Source organism: Pseudophryne corroboree, chromosome 5 (genome assembly GCF_028390025.1).
Source record: "Pseudophryne corroboree isolate aPseCor3 chromosome 5, aPseCor3.hap2, whole genome shotgun sequence".
NCBI lineage: Eukaryota > Metazoa > Chordata > Amphibia > Anura > Myobatrachidae > Pseudophryne > Pseudophryne corroboree.
Genome location: NC_086448.1, coordinates 67,185,775 through 67,204,757, shown reverse-complemented (window position 1 = coordinate 67,204,757; position 18,983 = coordinate 67,185,775). Strand labels below are relative to the sequence as shown.

Sequence of the window (18,983 nt, the reverse complement as noted above, 5' to 3'; positions counted from 1 at the left end):
ATATGCAGTACTCCCTTGACAAAAGTCTGGACCTCAGGGACAGAGGCCAATTCTTTTTTTTTGGAAGAATATTGACAGGGCCGAAATTTGAACCTTAATGGATCCCAATTTGAGACCCATAGATAATCCTGATTGCAGGAAATGTAGGAAACGACCCAGTTGGAATTCCTCCGTCGGAACCCTCCGATCCTCGCACCACGCTACATATTTTCGCCAAATGCGGTGATAATGTTTCACGGTGACTTCCTTTCGTGCCTTAATCAAGGTAGGAATGACTTCTTCTGGAATGCCTTTCCCTTTTAGGATCTGGCGTTCAACCGCCATGCCGTCAAACGCAGCCGCGGTAAGTCTTGAAAAAGACAGGGACCCTGCTGTAGCAGGTCCCTTCTCAGAGGTAGAGGCCACGGTTCGTCCGTGAGCATCTCTTGAAGTTCCGGATACCAAGTCCTTCTCGGCCAATCCGGAACCACTAGTATTGTTCTTACTCTTCTTTGCCGTATGATCTTCAATACCTTTGGTATGAGCGGCAGAGGAGGAAACACATACACTGACTGGTACACCCAAGGAGTTACCAGTGCGTCCACAGCTATTGCCTGTGGATCTCTTGACCTGGCGCAATATTTGTCCAGTTTCTTGTTGAGGCGAGACGCCATCATGTCTACAATTGGTCTTTCCCAACGGTCTATTAACATGTTGAAGACTTCTGGATGTAGACCCCACTCTCCCGGATGAAGATCGTGTCTGCTGAGGAAGTCTGCTTCCCAGTTGTCCACGCCCGGGATAAACACTGCTGACAGTGCTATCACGTGATTCTCCGCCCAGCGAAGAATCTTGGCAGCTTCTGCCATTGCACTCCTGCTTCTTGTGCCGCCCTGCCTGTTTACATGGGCGACCGCCGTGATGTTGTCCGACTGAATCAACACCGGCTTTCCTTGCAGGAGAAGTTCCGCCTGGCTTAGAGCATTGTAGATTGCTCTTAGTTCCAGAATGTTTATGTGAAGAGACTTTTCCAGACTCGTCCATACTCCCTGGAAGTTTCTTCCTTGTGTGACTGCTCCCCAGCCTCTCAGGCTGGCGTCCGTGGTCACCAGGATCCAATCCTGAATGCCGAATCTGCGGCCTTCTAATAGGTGAGCCTTCTGCAACCACCACAGAAGTGACACCCTTGTCTTTGGTGACAGGGTTATTCGCAGGTGCATCTGCAGATGCGACCCTGACCATTTGTCCAACAGATCCCTTTGGAATATTCTTGCATGGAATCTGCCGAATGGAATTGCTTCGTAAGAAGCCACCATTTTTCCCAGGACTCTTGTGCATTGATGTACTGACACTTTTCCTGGTTTTAGGAGGTTCCTGACCAGATCGGATAACTCCTTGGCTTTTTCCTCTGGAAGGAAAACCTTTTTCTGAACCGTGTCCAGAATCATTCCTAGGAACAGCAGACGAGTTGTCGGGATTAAATGGGATTTTGGAATATTCAGAATCCACCCGTGTTGTCTTAGCACCTCTTGAGATAGTGCTAAAGCTGTCTCCAGCTGTTCTCTGGACCTTGCCCTTATTAGGAGATCGTCCAAGTATGGGATAACTAATACGCCTTTTCTTCGAAGAAGAATCATCATCTCGGCCATTACCTTGGTAAAGACCCGAGGCGCCGTGGACAATCCGAACGGCAGCGTCTGAAACTGATAGTGACAGTTTTGAACAATGAACCTGAGGTACCCCTGGTGTGCGGGGTAAATCGGAACGTGTAGATACGCATCCTTGATGTCCAAGGATACCATAAAGTCCCCTTCTTCCAGGTTCGCTATCACTGCTCTGAGTGACTCCATCTTGAACTTGAACTTTTTTATGTAGAGGTTCAAGGACTTCAGATTTAGAATAGGCCTTACCGAGCCATCCGGCTTCGGTACCACAATATAGAGTGGAATAATACCCCTTTCCTTGTTGTAATAGGGGTACTTTGACTATCACCTGCTGAGCGTACAGCTTGTGAATGGCTTCCAACACCCTCTCCCTTTCGGAAGAGACGGTTGGTAAGGCAGACTTCAGGAAAACGATGAGGAGGATCCGTCTCTAATTCCAACCTGTACCCCTGAGATATTATCTGCAGGATCCAGGGGTCTACCTGCGAGTGAGCCCACTGCGCGCTGTAATTTTTGAGACGGCCCCCCACTGTCCCCGAGTCCGCTTGAGAGGCCCCAGCGTCATGCTGAGGTTTTTGCAGGAGCCGGGGAGGGCTTCTGTTCCTGGGAAGGAGCTGCCTGTTGGTGTCTCTTCCCTCTTCCTCTGCCTCGTGGCAGGTACGACAAGCCCTTTGCTCTCTTATTTTTGTAGGAGCGAAAAGGCTGCGGTTGAAAGGTCGGTGCCTTTCTCTGTTGGGGAGTGACTTGAGGTAAAAAAGTGGATTTCCCGGCAGTAGCCGTGGCCACCAAGTCTGATAGACCAACTCCAAATAACTCCTCCCCTTTATACGGCAAAACCTCCATGTGACGTTTTGAATCCGCATCGCCTGTCCACTGTCGTGTCCATAAGGCTCTTCTGGCTGAAATGGACATAGCACTCACCCGAGATGCCAGTGTGCAAATATCCCTCTGTGCATCACGCATATAGATAAATGCATCCTTTATTTGTTCTAACGACAGTAAAACATTGTCCCTATCTAGGGTATCAATATTTTCAATCAGGGATTCTGACCAAACTACTCCAGCACTGCACATCCAGGCAGTTGCTATAGCTGGTCGTAGTATAACACCTGCATGTGTGTATATATTCTTTTGAATAACTTCCATCTTTCTATCTGATGGATCCTTAAGTGCGGCCGTCTCAGGAGAGGGTAACGCCACTTGTTTGGATAAGCGTGTGAGCGCCTTGTCCACCTTAGGGGGTGTTTCCCAGCGCGCCCTAACCTCTGGCGGGAAAGGGTATAATGCCAATAACTTTTTTGAAATTATCAACTTTTTATCAGGAGCAACCCACGCTTCATCACACACGTCATTTAATTCTTCTGATTCAGGAAAAACTGTTTGTAGTTTTTTCACACCATACATAATACCCTGTTTTACGGTATCTGTAGTATCAGCTAAATGTAACGTCTCCTTCATTGCCAAAATCATATAACGTGTGGCCCTACTGGAAAATACGTTTGAATTTCTACCGTCGTCACTGGAATCAGTGCCCGTGTCTGGGTCTGTGTCGACCGACTGAGGCAAAGGGCGTTTTACAGCCCCTGACGGTGTTTGAGGCGCCTGGACAGGCATTAATTGATTGTCCGGCCGCCTCATGTCCTCAACTGACTGTTTAAGGGAAGATAAACCATCACGTAATTCCACAAATAAAGGCATCCATTCTGGTGTCGACCCCCTGGGGGGTGACATCTGCATATTTGGCAATTGCTCCGCCTCCACACCAATATCGTCCTCATACATGTCGACACCACGTACCGACACACACCGCAAACGCACAGGGAATGCTCTAATGAAGACAGGACCCACTAGCCCTTTTGGGGAGACAGAGGGAGAGTCTGCCAGCACACACCACAAAGCGCTATATATACAAGGGATATCCTTATATTAAGTGCTCCCTTATAGCTGCTTTAATATATATATATATAGCCATTAATGTGCCCCCCCTCTCTGTTTTACCCTGTTTCTGTAGTGCAGTGCAGGGGAGAGACCTGGGAGCCGTTCTGACCAGCGGAGCTGTGACAGAAAATGGCGCCGTGTGCTGAGGAGATAGGCCCCGCCCCTTTTTCGGCGGGTTCTTCTCCCGCTATTTTTCCAGTCAGGCAGGGGTTAAATATCTCCATATAGCCCCTATGGGCTATATGTGAGGTATTTTTAGCCTTGTATAAGGTTTATATTTGCCTCTCAGAGCGCCCCCCCCCAGCGCTCTGCACCCTCAGTGACTGCCCAGTGAAGTGTGCTGAGAGGAAAATGGCGCACAGCTGCAGTGCTGTGCGCTACCTTATGAAGACTGAGGAGTCTTCAGCCGCCGGTTTCCGGACCTCTTCACGCTTCAGCATCTGCAAGGGGGTCGGCGGCGCGGCTCCGGGACCGGACTCCACGGCTGGGCCTGTGTTCGATCCCTCTGGAGCTAATGGTGTCCAGTAGCCAAGCAGCAAATCCACTCTGCATGCAGGTGAGTTTACTACTTTCCCCCTAAGTCCCACGTTGCAGTGATCCTGTTGCCAGCAGGACTCACTGTAAAGAAAAAAAAAAACCTAAACTAAACTTTCTCTAAGCAGCTCTTTAGGAGAGCCACCTAGATTGCACCCTTCTCGTTCGGGCACAAAATCTAACTGGAGTCTGGAGGAGGGTCATAGGGGGAGGAGCCAGTGCACACCACCTGACCTAGTAAAGCTTTACTTTTTTGTGCCCTGTCTCCTGCGGAGCCGCTATTCCCCATGGTCCTTTCAGGAACCCCAGCATCCACTTAGGACGATAGAGAAAAGTAAATCTGCACATATAACATGTCCAGTGTACGGGCTGCCAGGGGTACAGTAGTTGATATACTATTTGATAATGTTCCCTTGCAGCGCTCTGTCTGTACTGGACTCTCTGCACACCGGCAATAAGCGGCTCTGCCTGCAGCATTATTCTCTATCTTACAGACTTCCTCAGAAAACTCTGTGGCTGGATATAAAGTGGGTATTTTATTCCTGATAATGAGAATAGCATCTTAAACCAGTATTGCCTCTTATCCTCTTCAGGACTTCAAAGCGCTGTATCAGAGAGGATGGAGAGAAAAGATGTCACGATAAGACTCTTTCATGTGCTGAAGAGACTGTGCTTCCTGCAGTTGGGTAGAGTGTGGGCAAATACAGACGGTTAGAAGTGAGCACACATTCCCCAGTCATGAACCCACAGATTCCTGCACAGCTCTCTCACTATATATCTACTTCATGGATTATTAGTACACTTATATTACTTGGTATTCAGCATTTCTCTGACAAGCTGCGCCCTAAATATAATGTGTCTATAGAAGTTACATGCAGAATGCACTTTATAGTACCACTCATAAGGGATGCACAGAGGATAACTACAGCAGCGTTGTGCCTCATATGCCATCAGGTTTTGCAGTAAATCTTCTTACAGTGTGAGAGGCCAGTTAGGGACACGTTAGCCTGTGATCTGAGTGTAACTGGTATCCCATATACAGATTAACATAAGTGTCCGTCTATATACCGCAAGGCAGAAAATGGCTTTGGAGCTAGTAAGGAAGTGATCAGGGCTGAGTTCTGTGGGGCCTAGTACAAATTAAACAGGCAGGGGCCCCACCCTTGTGCCTGCCCCTTCCTTTATGACACCCTTCTATTCCCTCCATGCCCTCCTGACCCCTTTTTTTCCTTCCGTTTCCAGAAACACTCTTTTATCCCGTTCCCTTTACTCCCGCCCCTTTCCAGACACACTTTTATCCCAAACCTCTTTACTCCCTCCCTTTCTGAACACACTCTTTTATCCCACTCCCTTTTACTCCGTCTCTATCCGGACACAGGGGCTAACTCAGTAAGCCCCGCGGTGTGCGCATTTGAGAGGCCTTAAACTGCGTTTGCCCATGATCGCAGTTTAAGAGCCAGCGGGGGTGGTGACGGGGTGTCAACGCCACATTTTGTAGGCATCAACAAACCGTTTGGGGGTCGGGGTAAGGCAGCTGCTTGACCTTACACGCAGCCACTGCGACCCGAAAGATGGCAGCCCTCCTACTGCCTACACAGCAGTGTGCTACCCTTATCATACAAGCACTTCGCTGTTTGGCAGTGGGGCATGCGGGGTGGCCTTGCCCTGTGCTACGCTGTACACAAAGATGCAATCGGCTGTCCTTTTGCACGGGTTACCTTCTGCCCATATTAGCATATAACCGCAATTGCATACGGCAAATCATTGCAACAGGAGAAGGAAGAACAACCGCACCTGAATGACCCCCATGATCTGCCACCATGGCTTAAGTTTGGCATGGAACAGTGTCATTGGAGCCAGAGGCGTCACTAGGGTTGGTGTCACCCGGTATGGTAACTCATGGTGTCACCCCCATGGACCTCCTTCTGTATCACACCACACAGAACCCTTAGTAATGTTTTTGTACTAGTTTTACTTGTAAATCATAATTCCCGTGTATATATTCCGTGCTCTAACTGGCGCAACATTTATAACGTGCTCTACCTGGCGCAATGTGTATAACGTGCTCTACCTGGCGCATTGTGTATAACGTGCTCTACCTGGTGCAATGTGTATAACGTGCTCTACCTGGTGCAATGTGTATAACGTGCTCTACCTGGTGCAATGTGTATAACGTGCTCTACCTGGTGCAATGTGTATAACGTGCTCTATCTGGCGCATTGTATATAATGTGCTCTATCTGGCGCAATGTGTATAACGTGCTCTACCTGGTGCAATGTGTATAACGTGCTCTACCTGGTGCAATGTGTATAACGTGCTCTACCTGGTGCAATGTGTATAACGTGCTCTACCTGGTGCAATGTGTATAACGTGCTCTATCTGGCGCATTGTATATAATGTGCTCTATCTGGCGCAATGTGTATAACATGCTCTACCTGCTGCATTGTATATAATGTGCTCTATCTGGCGCATTGTGTATAACATGCTCTACCTGCTGCATTGTATATAATGTGCTCTATCTGGCGCAATGTGTATAACATGCTCTACCTGCTGCATTGTATATAATGTGCTCTATCTGGCGCAATGTGTATAACATGCTCTACCTGCTGCATTGTATATAATGTGCTCTATCTGGCGCATTGTGTATAACATGCTCTACCTGCTGCATTGTATATAATGTGCTCTATCTGGCGCAGTGTGTATAACGTGCTCTACCTGTCGCATGTGTAAAAAATAATAATGTGTAATATTATATATATATATATATATATATATACATACACACACTTTAAAAAAAATAATAATACTGGATTATATTGAAATTAACCATTTGTTTGTACAAACAAATGGTACTAATTTCAATAAAATCCATGTTTACTTCAGGAAAAAAAATTAATTAATTGACTATATAATATTTTTTTTTACTGTAAATACTAACTTATTATTGAAGTTTCCACAAACGAATTGCAGCCAGCCAAGGAGTGACAGCAGGAGGTTGAGAATGAGCCTGAGGTGCGCAACCAACTTCAAGGCAGTCCCTACGACCCTAGGCTCCCTGTAGTAACCGCAGCACTAACCTCCTCCCACTTCTCCCTCCCAGCAGTGCAAGCGGGCGAGCGGCGGCGTGATGACGTCACGGGACTTGCATGATGAAGACGTGATCGTGTGTATGGACCCGGCCGCGGCGGAGTCTCCCAGCCGGGAGGAAGGTATGCAATCATAATTGTGCTGTAGTGGAGTCTTCTTGTTGCAGGCGGGGATGTAGGATTTTGAGTTGATGGGGGCGCGATCGTAACTGTTGTGCTTGGTGCCAGACGGCAAACAGAGCACTACAGTTACGATCGTACCCCCGTCGACTTAAAATCCTACACCCCCGCCTGCAACAAGAAGACTCCACTACGGCACAGTTTTAATCGCATACCATCCACCCCCTCCCGGCTGGAAGACTCCGCAGCGGCACAGTTACAATTGCTCCCCCAATGCCTCCCCCGCCCCGCTGACTGAAAGTCACACACCCCGCCTGGAAGACTCCGCCGGGTCCGTGCTGTGTGACAGTGTCATGAAGCAGGGGATGCAGCAGGTGTGAGTGTGCAGCTTAATTTGGTGTCACCCCATTGAAGGGTGACACCCGGGTGCGGGCCGCACCCCCCGCACCCGCCTCATGACGCCACTGATTGGAGCATGACAATGCATCACGGGGGCGTGCAGTGAGTCACAGGGGCGTGACCTCGCAGCACGCCCCATCTAAGCATGCCAGCCAGCTGAGAGAGCAGCAGTAGGCGGAGCCTCAGGAAGGTGTGAGCATCAATCTGCGATAAGTCTGGCCTCAGGGCTGGCATCCAAAACAACTGAATATCTCCTGGTTACTTTAGATGGCATCTACAGGCGCCCAGAACAATTGAATTGCCCCAAAAGGATCATTAATTAAGCAAAACATTGCAGAACTGCATGAATCCTAGTAGAACAATTAAATCTTCAACTATTTCTTCCTATTACATGAGTCATAAACCACGTTTGTTATATTACTGGGTTGTATTTCGTGCTAGATTACGCTCACTTCAAGGTTCTGTCTTCAGTATGATGTTCCTCCTCTCCTTTCTATTCCAGTATAATAAAAGTTGTGCCTCACTATGTAAATAAACATGCCAGCTTCATACGCGCACGCCGGGGGTGGGTGTTCCGAGTACCTGCCCCCCCCCCCCTCCCCCTCCCTTCCCGAGCGCCGATCTATCGGCACAGATGACTGATGTTATCCTGGAGACGGAGGAGCTTCAGGGCTGTAGGGCAGGCTGTGTCTGTAATGCACAGCTGCAGCACAACCTCATTATATTTACTTGGGGGCTGGGCTGACTGAATGTAGGGGGAGCTGCAGAGTCACTTCCTCACCCGAGCCAGCTCCAGTAGCATCCAGATTCCCTTTGTGGAGAGGACCTTTCCCATAATGCACTGGGTCAACGTCACAAAATATTCAGAATAGTAAACTGTGGCAAGAGAAGTGAGACACCAGGACCAAAGTGTGGCGAGCAAAGCGAGCCCGCCAGGGTACAATGCAGCATAAATTAAACCAAACACTCTACAACAAATGGAGATTGGAGAATACATAAACATGCTGTAAGGGCAGAAGAGAATTTACGCCCTCACGTCCTTTTCACGAAGGGAAAATAGACACAACCGGCCAGCTCCTCTCAGGCAGTTCCCATGGGCCTTGAGAGCTGGCCAGGTGAGGAAGTGACTCTGCAGCAGGTTTGTGACTCGCATGCTGGAGGGGGGGCTGGCTGATCGGGTGAATACTCACTGTCTTCCCTCCCCATGTCTGTCTCTTTCTCTTACTGTCACCCTCCCCATATCTTTTTCTCTCTCGCTCTCTCCATGTGTCCCTCTCTCCGCGCCGTTCCCATGTCAGTCTCTCTCTCCTTCCCCATGTCACTCTCTCTTTCCTCTTTTGCATGTCCATCTCTCCTTGTCATCCTCCCCATATCTTTTTCTCTCTCTCTCTCGATGCGTCCCTCCCTCTGGGTCCCTTCCCATGTCAATCTCTCTCCCTCCCCATGTCACTCTCTCTCTCCATGTCTGTCTCTCTCTCTCCATGTCTACCGCCACATGTTTGTCTCTCTCTCCATGCGTCGCTCTCTCAGAGTCCCTTCCCACATCAATCTCTCCTTCCCATGTTACTTTCTCTCTTTATGTCTGTCCCACTCTCTCTCCACGTTTGTCTCTCTCTCCATGTCTCCTCCTCCCTTTCCATGTTTGTGTCTCACGCTGTCTCCCTTCCCTCCCTATTTCTGCCTGTCTCCTTCCCTGTGTCTGTCTCTCTCTTAATGGCTGCTTCCTTCCTGTGTCTGTCTATCGCTCCATGTCTCCTCCTTCCCTGTGTCTGTCTCTCCATGTCTCCTCCCTCCCTGTGTCTCCCTCGCCATGTCTCTCTCTCCATGTGTGTCCCTACCCGTTCCCATGTCTTGCTCTCTCTTTCTCTCCATGTCTGTCTCTTTTTCTGTCCCTGTCTCTCTCTCCACGTCTGTATCCCTCTCTCGACCCATGTCGCTCTCTCCATAACTGTCTCTCTCTGTCCCTGTCTCTTGCTCTCTGCATGTCTGTCTGTCTCCCCGCCTGTTTGACGCTCTCCTCTCTCCCCATGTCTGTCTGTCTCTCCTTCCCTCCACTTAGCTCTCTTAAACACATACACACACTTTTACCGCTGCTAATAGGATTGCGGGGGCACCGGAATCATAATCCGGGATAAAGGTCACCGGAACACATGGGTTCGGGGACTGATCCCCGATCTCTTGTTTTTTCGGCCGATCGTGGGTCCAATTTTGGCCAATCAAAACAGCATCTCATTGGTCGGTCATTAATCACGATAACCGGACATTTTCACTTGCCAAGATCACTTTGGGACTAATATAGGATACCGCTCATAGGGGGCCAATTCAGTAAGGATAGCAGATGCTGCTAATCAGCAGAATTTGCTATCCTTTTGCTCACATGCTGGGGGCCGCCCAGCTCTGCGCAAGGCTGCCCAGCATGCTGACCGGCGCCTCCCCCCCTGCAACAAGCAGAAATTACGATCGCCTTGTCAGTAGAAACTAAGGTTGACTCCTGCCGGCGCAGCTTAGCTGCGGCCGCAGGAGTCCCAGCACCATCTTACCTGTTGCGGCGGCTGCGTGTGACGTCACGAAGCCGCCGTGGCCGCACCCCCGACACGCCCCCATTTGCGCCGCACTGCCCACCGTTCGGGACGCCCCGCCCCCCGCAACGCTCCGTTTGCTCCCTGAAAACAGAGCGTTGCCGCCATTTTCCATTTCCTCCCTGAAAACGGAGCATTGCCGCCCCGTGACCGCCTCTGCCTGATTGACAGGCAGAGGTGAACGCTTTTTCTGCGGGCCCCCACAGAAAATGCAGACGCATGCGCAGTACGGCCCACTGCGCATACGCCCGCGGCACCACCGCAAAAATTCCGGTTGGATCGTGATTTGTGCTCCAATTTAAATTAGCCCCATAGTCAGTTAACGGGGTCATTCCGAGTTATTCGCTCGTTGCCGATTTTCACTATACTGCGATTAGTCGCTTACTGCGCATGCGCAAGGTTCGCAGAGCGCATGCACTTAGTTATTTTACACAAAAGTTAGGTATTTTACTCACGGCATTACGAGGATTTTTCATCGCTGTGGTGATCGTAGTGTGATTGACAGGAAGTGGGTGTTTCTGGGCGTAAACTGGCCGTTTTATGGGAGTGTGCTGAAAAACGCAGGCGTTCAAGTTCCAAAACGCGGGAGTGTCTGGAGAAATAGGGGAGTGGCTGGGCGAACGCTGGGTGTGCCTGTGACGTCAAACCAGGAACGAAAAGGACTGAGCTGGTCGCAATGGCTGAGTAAGTCTGGAGCTACTCAGAAACTGCGAGTTAATCGTTACAAGAAAATTAGCGAAACTTTCGTTCGCAATTCTGCAATGCTAAGATACACTCCCAGTAGGCGGCGGCTTAGTGTGTGCAATGCTGCTAAAAGCAGCTAGCGAGCGAACAACTCGGAATCACCCCCAATATACGTATACCTTAATAAATCTCACCAAAATGCTAGGAGCTGATATTATTTCAAATAGCAGTAAATGTCCGTTTTTATTTTATCATTTTATTTTTTGACGTTAAAAAAACACATTGCTTTACACAAATCTGTCATTTTTGTTTTGCATGTATAAACCAGATAACAAAATCACAAATATGTATTTTAATATTATGAAACAATTAAGAAATGTATGAATTCATGTAATGGGGCATAAAATAAATATGAGTGATACTAGAAAACGTAAGACGGGAGGAAGTCACAGAACGCTTTCCTGATGACAATCACATGCCGCGTTGAAGGAATTGTTGAGCTTTGGATAATGTGCTGATTCACAGGTGGACGCGATTTCCATGTTTAAGCCGGGTACACATGGTGACGATATCGGCTCCATTTGCGGCTGAATCAGAACGACGTATCGGGCATATTGCCGAATATGCGGGTGCCCGCGGTTGCTAGCGACGTCGCCCGGCTAGCCCTGACGCACTACCAACTGGGTGATAATGCTAGTTGACATGGTATATGCTAATGAAGGACGGAACAGTGATCGTTCCGTCCTTCATTAGATCATTCTGATGTGTACCACGGTAACGATATGTGGGCCGGTCAGCCGCCATATCATCAGCTCAGTGTGTACCTAGTCTTACACTAAACATCAATGTCGCTCACAGTGCCCCGAAAGCCAAGGCATGACTGACATGCTGCTGAGAGTTGGGTGCGGTGACGGGCAGCATTCCAGAACACATAGGCGTGTGCGCCACATTTCCTTGACGTGCCAAAGCCAGTGGCTGCGTCCCCTGATACGGTTTCCCAGCAGCGTGATATCGCCTGATATCCTCACCATTACTCTTATGACCGATGTTCACGCAGATGATCTGATGCTGCAATTCTCAGACGCAATATTAGGATCACAGAAACTGGTAGTGGCCGTCTTTGTACTTATGACGCCCCCTGTGGCTTTTGCATCATTTTTCACAGCAGCTACGGTAAGAGCATCCACTACATCACTGAGCATTGACTGATTTGTACGTAACTTCCTATACATCTTTTACGTACAACTTTGTTTTATTTTTCCGGCTTGCTCATACATATTTCAGAAAAGCCTTTATAGATAGATAGATTTATTTATTTTTGTTGCCCTTGGATAGGACCTAGGACCTAATTCAGACCTGATCACTAGCAGGCGATTTTTGCACTGCTGCGATCAGATAGTCGCCGCCTGCAGGGGGAGTGTATTTTAACTGTGCAAGTGTGCAAATGCATGTGTAGCAGAGCTGTACAAACTGATCTTGTGCAGTCTCTGCGCAGCCCAGGACTTACTCAGCCGTTGCGATCACTTCAGCCTGTCCGGGACCGGAATTGACGTCAGGATCCCTCCCTACAAACGCATGGACACGCCTGCGTTTTTCCAACCCCTCCCGGAAAACGGTCAGATGCCACCCACAAACGCCCTCTTCCTGTCAATCTCCTTGCGCTCGCTCATGCAAACGGATCCGTTGCACAAACCCGTAGCTGAGGGGCGATCCACTTTGTACCCATGCGACGCGCCTGTGCATTGCGGTGCATACACATGCGCAGTTCGGACCTGATCGCAGGCTGTGAGAAAACGCAGCCTAGCGATCAGGTCTGAATTACCTCCCTGGAACTGATCTGCGTATTGGATGCATATGTATCCACAGGTATAATTTAACATTGGGACAGATGTATTAAGCCTGGAGAAGGGATAAAGAAGTGATAAGTGGAAGGTGATAACGCACCAGCCAATCAGCTCCTAACTGTCATTTTTAAAACCCGTAATGATTGGCTGGTGCGTTATCGCCTTCCAATTATCACTGCTTTATCACTTCTCCAGGCTTAATACATCTGCCCCAATGCACTCAGTAAACGTTCTAGGAAGCAATGTACAAACCAGTGACGTAGTGGAAAGGTGGAAGGTGGAAAACTACTTTAATTCAGTTTAAATGTTCTTTTGCGAAGTTTGTTCTGAGATATTTATAGAGAAAGAGCATAAACACTAATTTTAAAATCAGTTCTCTTTATTAATATTTATATGAAGGTTGGATGATGTACAGATTTGTTTTATGCTAAAAAAATATCTTGTTTGCATTCGTGGTCGTTTCTATCAACATTTTTAGTCCCTGGGACAATTAGATTGACTTTGTGGAGCACAGTTTAAGCATGTTCTGCCATTGTGTTTATTTAATGCTTTATCTAGTTTAACTTCATACAACGGGTACATCTCGTAGAGACCGAAAAATGACTAAAAATACAGAGATATAAATTCTGTCTTGCTGAATGGAACAAGGGTTCTCCATGAATCATGTTGGTTTAGATCTAAAGCACGCAACCAGCGGGGCCATAGACTGTTACCATACAATCTATTTGTAAAGGTGTTTTTTTTCGGTGGTGGGGGAAGTTGTGTTCACACAAAAGCAATGATGCTTGGGGGCCTACCTTAAGAAAAGGTTGCTTACCCACAATCTATGTTCTGCTGCGTAAGAGAAATCACATTCCAGTATTATTACATTCCAGTGCCCCTAATTAATATTACACCAGAAAGCAGTGACCCTTGTCCACGATACGACACACGTTAGTGCCCCTTATTCACATTACATAACACAGTAGTGCCCCTTATAGACGTTATTCCACAAAGTAGTGCCAGTTATACACAATATCTACAGTAGTAGTGCCCCTTACACATAATGCTCACAGTAGTTGTGCCTCTTATTAGAGATGAGCCGGTTCGGTTTTACTCGGTTCTCAAAACGGCATCTTATTGGCTCACAGATGTCTCTTGTTTTGGATAGCCAATAAGATGCCGTTTTGAGAACCGAGTAAGTACGAGTAAAACCGAGTAAAACCCGAACCCGCTCATCTCTACCTCTTATACACATAAGGGGGGTCATTCCGAGTTGTACGGCCGTTTTTTTTTTGTCGCAACGGAGCGATTAGTCGCTAATGCGCATGCGCAATGTCCGCAGCGCGACTGCGCCAAGTAAATTTGCTATGCAGTTAGGAATTTTACTCACGGCATTACGTGGATTTTTCTTCGTTCTGGTGATCGTAATGTGATTGACAGGAAGTGGGTGTTTCTGGGTGGAAACTGGCAGTTTTATGGGTGTGTGCATAAAAACGCTACCGTTTCTGGGAAAAACGCGGGAGTGGCTGGAGAAACGGAGGGAGAACGCTGGGAGTGTTTGTGACGTCAAACCAGGAACGACAAGCACTAAACTGATCGCAGATGCCGAGTAAGTGTGGAGCTACTCAGAAACTGCTAAGAGGTGTCTATTCGCTATTTTGCTAATCTTTCGTTCGCAATTTTGATAAGCTAAGATTCACTCCCAGTAGGTGGCGGCTTAGCGTGTGCAATGCTGCTAAAAGCAGCTTGCGAGCGAACAACTCGGAATGACCCCCAATGTCCACAGTAGTAGTCCCCCTTTGTCAGATTGTGTTTTGGCTGTGTCCCCGGAGGGGGCGCTAGTGGGTCAGTGGAGGTAGCTGGGAGTAAACGAGGAAGCTGGATAACGTTCCTGCGCATGAGCGCAATGATATTTATTAGCAGATGATATAAACAGAATGGCAGCAGAAATAATAATAACAAATGGAAATGTCAATCACACAGCGTAATAGCTGAAAGTCTATGGCAACAGGATGACAGATGACTGGAGAAATAATAACCGGTAATATAATAAACAGAAGAACAGGTGCTTGTAAAGATGATTCTGGTTTGGAAACCAGTGCAGGTTTAAAACAGGAAACTTTGGCAGTAAGGTGTTGAATGGCAAACCTGGTAGCAGAGGCAGGAGTCTGACTATCCACAGTGCAGGTGGTGAAGCACTGACAGCAGCAAGCTGTATCACAGGTGGAGGAATGGAACACACCTGGAGTCAGTCTCAACTGCAAGGCTGAAGCACACAAGGTGGTGATGAGTGTGAAGCCTGTTTGAAGTTGCAGGTATTGCTGGGCCTTGAAGTTCCACGGAGCTGTGCAGAGTAACCAGGAGTACAAGTCTTTCAGTAGAGAGCCAGGAACACGGAAGGAACAGGTACAGATCCTTTCACATGGGTCGCAGGAGTGACACAAAGTCCAGGATGGCTGCAGACTGATCCTGCAGTCTCTTATGTACCCCTTGGTGCACAGGCATTGGATGAGTGAGGGAAAGTGGGTGCGGCCAAGCACCGGATTGGCCGCTGTATGCTGGTTGTTGTGAACTGTCATGGCGGCGCCCATGCCGCGGCCTAGCGGGAACGCGGCGTGCTACACGCCTGCTGTCTCAGGAGCGCTCCCAGGCCCGTGATGGCGTCCAGAGGCAGGGACACGGACGACAGGTGACCGCAGGGAGCCAGGTCGGAGTCCGCAACGGCGGACGGATGTCAGCTTGGTGAGTCGATTCCTGACAGTACCCCCCCTTTAAGGGTGGACACCGAACACCCACGTGGCTTGGATGGATGAGCGCTGTGGAAGACACGGACCAACCTTGGAGCATGGACATCCGATGAATTTACCCAACTTCTTTCCTCTGGGCCATAACCGGACCAATCGACCAAGTACTGGAGACGTCCATACCGGCAACGAGAGTCCAGAATTTTGCCAATCTCGAATTCCACGCCCCGCTGAGTTCGAATTTTGGGGCCAACTGGAAGGGCACTCTGAAAACGGTTCAGGACTAGAGGTCTGAGGAGAGAAACATGAAAAGCGTTAGGTATTCGAAGAGAAGGTGGTAACTTCAGTTTATAGGCCACAGGGTTGATGACTCTTTCGACAGGGAAAGGACCAATGAAACGGGGTGCAAACTTCATGGACGGAACCCTAAGACGGAGGTTACGGGTTGACAGCCAAACCTTGTCCCCAGGTTTCAGGTTAGGAACCGCACGTCTCTTGCGGTCGGCAAAGTACTTGTACCGGCTGGAGGCCTTTTTGAGAGACACGTGAATCTTTCTCCAAATTAATGAGAACTGAGTCAGAGCAGTAGTGGCAGCAGGAACATCCATATGAGGGAGTTCTTGGAAGTCTGGAACACGGGGATGTTGCCCATATACTGCGAAGAATGGTGTTGTTTCAGTAGCAGTATGATAGCGGAAGTTGTGGGCAAACTCGGCCCATGGGAGCAGATCAAACCAGTCATCCTGGGAAGATGAAACATACAATCTTAAAAACGTCTCAAGTTCTTGATTAACCCTCTCTGTCTGCCCATTCGTCTGAGGATGGTACGATGACGAAAACTTCAGCTTGACTTGCATGGCAGAACAGAGGGCCCTCCAAAACCTCGCTACAAACTGTACCCCCCGGTCGGATATTATTTCCGAGGGTAGACCATGTAAGCGGAAAATCTCCCGTAGGAAGATTTGGGCAAGTTTCGGGGCAGAAGGGAGACCCTGGAGAGGAACAAAATGAGCCATCTTGGTGAATCTGTCCACTACAACCCAGATGGTATTGTATCCTTGAGAAGGAGGAAGGTCGGTGATAAAATCCATGGACAGGTGTGACCAGGGACGACTAGGAACAGACAATGGTTGTAACTGACCTGCTGGAGACTGACGAGGAGTCTTATGCTGCACACACTTAGGACAGGATGCCACGAAATCCTTGATGTCAGCCTTCATCTTAGGCCACCAGTACGTCTCGGAGAGAAACTTGAAGGTCTTCAGGACACCAGGATGACCGGTGAACTTGGATTGATGAGCCCAAGATAGCAACTTGGGACGGAGTTCTGGGGAAACAAAAGTCTTACCAGGAGGAGGAGCTGGGGAGACTTGAGATGCAGCGAACACCACTGGACTCAGGATGGAATGAGGCACTGAGTCAGGCGTTTCCTCTTCGGATTCCATAGATCGAGATAAAGCGTCAGCTTTAACATTTTGCGAACCTGGGCGGAAATGAAGCTTAAAATTAAAACGTGAGAAAAACATAGCCCACCTGGACTGGCGAGGATTAAGGCACTGAGCTGCCTTTAAGTATAGCAGGTTTTTATGATCCGTGTAGATGTTGAACGGATGTTTGGCCCCTTCTAGGAGGTATCTCCATTCCTCGAGAGCCAGCTTGATCGCCAGTAGTTCTTGGTCTCCAACGGAGTAGTTAGCTTCTGCAGGAAGGAATTTGCGAGAATAAAATCCACAAGGGTGGACTTTCCCATCGGTTCCCTTCTGGGAGAGAACAGCTCCAACCCCAACTGTAGAGGCGTCCACCTCCAACTCGAACGGTCTGTTTACATCTGGCTGAGACAGAACTGGAGCAGACATAAAGGCCAGTTTGATCTTCTGGAAGGCTGCTAAGGCTTCTTCTGACCAGTTGGAATGGTTTGCCCCTTTCAGAGTCAGGTTGGTAATAGGAGCGATGAGAGTGGAGAATCCCCGAATAAATTTCCTATAGTAGTTGGCAAAACCCAGGAACCGCTGGATAGACTTGAGAGAATTTGGAATGGACCAATTGGCAATAGCTTCCAATTTTGTCGGGTCCATCTGAAGATCCGATCCGGAAATTATATAACCCAGGAAGGGTATAGAGGGAACTTCAAAGGTGCATTTAGAAAGTTTACCGTAGAGCCGGTTCTCACGAAGACGTCGGAGGACTTCACGGACTTGTAGACGATGAGATGGCAGGTCTTGGGAGAAGATGAGGATATCATCCAAGTAAACAACGAGGTACTTATACAGGACATCACGAAAGATTTCGTTCACAAAGTGTTGGAACACTGCTGGAGCATTACTCAACCCAAATGGCATTACCAGGTATTCGTAATGGCCATCTCGAGTGTTAAAAGCTGTCTTCCACTCGTCACCACTCCGGATTCTGATGAGATTGTAGGCACCGCGGAGATCTAACTTGGTGAAGATGCGGGCTCCTTTAACTCTGTCAAATAATTCGGTAATGAGTGGTAATGGATAACTATTTTTAATGGTAATGTCATTGAGACCCCGGTAGTCAATGCATGGACGCAGTCCTCCATCCTTCTTTTTAACAAAGAAGAAACCTGCACCAGCGGGTGATGATGAAGGGCGGATGAATCCCTTTTGTAGATTCTCCCTGATATATTCACTCATCGCCTCGGTTTCAGGAACAGACAACGGGTAGGTGCGCCCCCTAGGTGGCTTCTTGCCAGGAAGGAGATCGATGGGACAATCCCACTCCCTATGGGGCGGTAAGACGTCAGCGGCCTTCTCACTGAAGACATCTGAGAAATCTTGATAAACTGCTGGGAGACTTGACTGTGTCTTAACTTCGGTAGACTTTATGGGACACACTTGGGCTAAACAGGACTGATGGCAATGTGAACCCCATGAGGTAAGCTGCAACGTTGACCAGTCAAACTGTGGATTATGTAGCTGGAGCCAGGGCATGCCCAAGACGATCTCCTGGGTGGCTTGAGGGATGACTAAGAACTTAATCAGTTCAGAGTGTAGGAATCCAACTCCCAGAACCACTGGGGCAGTTTGATGAGAAATATTCCCCTTGGAGATTCGACTACCATCCACAGCGGTAATATAAACTGGACAGGAAAGTTCACATATAGGTAAGCAAAATTTATTTACCGCAGCTTGGGTGATGAAGTTACCTGCAGCTCCACAGTCCACTAATGCTGATGCGGACTGGAGCCCAACTGAAGTCTCTAACGTCACAGGAAGGATAAGGTCTTGATTAGAAGGAGCTTGACTAAAAGATCCCAACTTGACTCCTCCTTTACAAGTCAGGATCTGGCGTTTCCCGAACGCACTGTGCAGGAGTTAATCTGATGGCCCGCAGCCGCACAGTACAGACAGAGTCTCTCACGCATTCTTCTTGTCCGCTCTTCAGGAGTTAGGCGGGACCTATTTAC

At 48.5% G+C, this 18,983-nt stretch overlaps 1 long non-coding RNA gene across 1 annotated transcript in view; it reads left to right on the top strand.

Annotated features, from left to right (window-relative positions):
* The first annotated feature begins 8,606 nt into the window (after positions 1 to 8,606).
* Positions 8,607 to 18,983, top strand: part of LOC134927194 (uncharacterized) — a 132,118-nt gene continuing 121,741 nt past the window's right edge. Inside the window, exon 1 of the long non-coding RNA XR_010177577.1 lies at positions 8,607 to 8,858. This is a non-coding gene — a long non-coding RNA (uncharacterized LOC134927194). The remainder of the gene's footprint in view (positions 8,859 to 18,983) is intronic.